The sequence below is a fragment of the Anopheles funestus genome (genome assembly GCF_943734845.2).
Source record: "Anopheles funestus chromosome X unlocalized genomic scaffold, idAnoFuneDA-416_04 X_unloc_131, whole genome shotgun sequence".
Classification (NCBI taxonomy): Eukaryota; Metazoa; Arthropoda; class Insecta; order Diptera; family Culicidae; genus Anopheles; species Anopheles funestus.
The window spans coordinates 7238-10000 of record NW_026045074.1 but is presented as its reverse complement, the minus strand read 5'-3'; the positions used below and the strand labels follow the sequence as shown (position 1 = coordinate 10000).

General features: G+C 48.8%; 1 pseudogene; it reads right to left on the bottom strand.

The window, feature by feature from the left end:
- Positions 1–661: 661 nt before the first annotated feature.
- Positions 662–819, bottom strand: LOC125772878 (5.8S ribosomal RNA; annotated as a pseudogene).
- Positions 820–2763: the final 1944 nt, after the last annotated feature.

Sequence of the window (2763 nt, the reverse complement as noted above, 5' to 3'; positions counted from 1 at the left end):
ACCGATATATACGCAACAACACTTCACACACACACACACACGGATTGGGCAATTTACGGTCATTTTTTGAATCAACGATGGCCCCCCCGAGCACGTTGTCCGAATATCACTCCAATAAGGACAACGAGTTCCGCTCGGCATCGTTTTGATTCGATCTCTCAACAACAACTCCCGGTCGACTTGGTCGACTTGGACCCACGATGTCTCCCCCCGAGCATGTCGAGCCAACTGCACCACTATTGTATTGGACAACATGTTCCCCTCGGGCAATCGATGGGTTAATCATGCACCACTATTATAAAACCCTTTGACGTTTTCCCCCAAGCACGTTGATCCAGTATTACGACGGATACGGTCAACGAAATCTTGGACATCAAAGAGGTTTTCGATTGAATTTCCCCATGTTTCACAACGTACTCTTAGCGGTATCCTACGATACGTCTCACTCTATTTGTGTGTGTGCGCGTTTACGTGCGTGCGATTTATGCGGTTCACCCCTTTACGTTTCAGCGCCCTGCGGTCCCACAAAGGTCCCGAGCACGCCATTATGCACAGTGTGGAAGCGTGTTTCCCCCACGACACTAGACGGGCTGCCGCCATAGTGTTCTATTGTGGCACGCTCCACCCTGAAGTTTGGTTTGTTGTATATCAAGGAATTGATAGGCACTCAAGAATGTGTGCATCGGCCGGGTTTAATCGTCCGACGCGCAATATGCGTTCAACTTATCGGTGTTCATGTGTCCTGCAGTTCACATTGTGGACGCGCATTTAGCTGCGGTCTTCATCGATCCATGAGCCGAGTGATCCCTGCCTAGGGTTTTATAGTAAGGTTCCCAATGTAACACAAACCGGTGGTACGTCCAAAGACTAACTTTCTGACTAAGTTGTCTTTATTACCCAATAGTCCCAGGCCTTGTGACTTGTGGCTCATGTCTACGCCCATGGCCACCATTCGCTAAGATAGTTTTGAAGTCACTTTGAAGGCCCAGGAACAACTCTCTTAGCACATCGGTTAACCTGGCGCCGCAGTCAACTCATGTGCTTGGATCGGATCGAGCTATTGAGTATTGGGCCTGCATACTCGCTCATCCGTATCCTTTGCGTACCGCCCCATGCCCTTGTATGTCTGCACCACAGTTCCTGTTCGTTCCTTGCCTATGGCCGGATACGTATTGCACATCGGTTAACCTGACGCCGCAGTCAACTCATGTGCTTGGATCGGATCGAGCTATTGAGTATTGGGCCTGCATACTCGCTCATCCGTATCCTTTGCGTACGCCCCATGGCCCTTGTATGTCTGCACCACAGTTCCTGTTCGTTCCGTGCCTATGGCCGGATACGTATTGCACATCGGTATACCTGTCGCTACTCAGGCAACTCGTGTGCGTGGATTTGGATCGAGAACATGGTGTGTGCCCCATGTTATAATTGATAGTCCATATCCACTTTATAGGTTAAAGTCATAAGTTGTGATTGCACAACCATTCTTCATAAGAGTTTAATCACTCTTCAACTAACTTTCGTATGGTGTCTTGGTATCAAATCGCGTAAGACACAAGATTCTACTGGCCAAATAGAAATCTAGCACATTGGTTAACCTGGCGCCGCAGTCAACTCATGTGCTTGGATCGGATCGAGCTATTGAGTATTGGGCCTGCATACTCGCTCATCCGTATCCTTTGCGTACCGCCCCATGGCCCCGTCCTTAGAGTTAATGACTAGTAGGCTTAACTCTTTGTATGTCTGCACCACAGTTCCCGTTCGTTTCCGTGCCGTGGCCGGATACGTATTGCACATCGGTATACCTGTCGCTACTCAGGCAACTCGTGTGCGTGGTAATGGATCGAGCTCATGGGGTGTGTAGAGAATCCATGTTATAATTGCAAGTCCATATCCACTTTATAGGTTAAAGTCATAAGTTGTGATTGCACAACCATACTTCATAAGAGTTTAATAACTCTTCAACTAACTTTCGTTCTGGTGTCTTGGTATCAAAATCGCATAAGACACAAGATTCTACTGGCCAAATAGAATCTAGCACATTGGTTAAACCTGGCGCCGCAGTCAACTCATGTGCTTGGATCGGATCGAGCTATTGAGTATTGGGCCTGCATACTCGCTCATCCGTATCCTTTGCGTACCGCCCCATGGCCCCGTCCTTAGAGTTAATGACTAATAGGCTTAACTCTTTGTATGTCTGCACCACAGTTCCCGTTCGTTCCGTGCCGTGGCCGGATACGTATTGCACAACAGTAGATACCATCACCTGACGTATCTAACACACCACTATTGTAACTCGTCGTCGAAGGACCTTTCAAGTGCCTGATGGCCAGGGGAGCTCTTACACGGCACGGAGACACAGTGATGCTCGCCCATCACAGTGTACAACGATCGAGTTTGCTTAAGTGTCCTGGGTACCTACACACCAGACACAATTGCAATGGCCACGGATCCACACAAGGCACATCACATGCAGAAAGCTTCACCAGATTATGACACATACCACACTCTTGTAACTCGTCGTCGAAGGGGCGTTCAAAGTGCCTTACGGCTAGGGGAGATCTAGCACGGCACGGAGACACAGTGATGGTTGCCCATCAAGTGTACAACGATCGAGTTGCTTTCCGCGCAAGCGTTCTAAGTGTCTGGGTACCTACACACCAGACACAATGCAATGGCCACGGATCCACACAAGGCACATCACATGCAGAAAGCTTCACCAGATTCTGACACATACCACACTCTTGTAACTCGTCGTCGAAG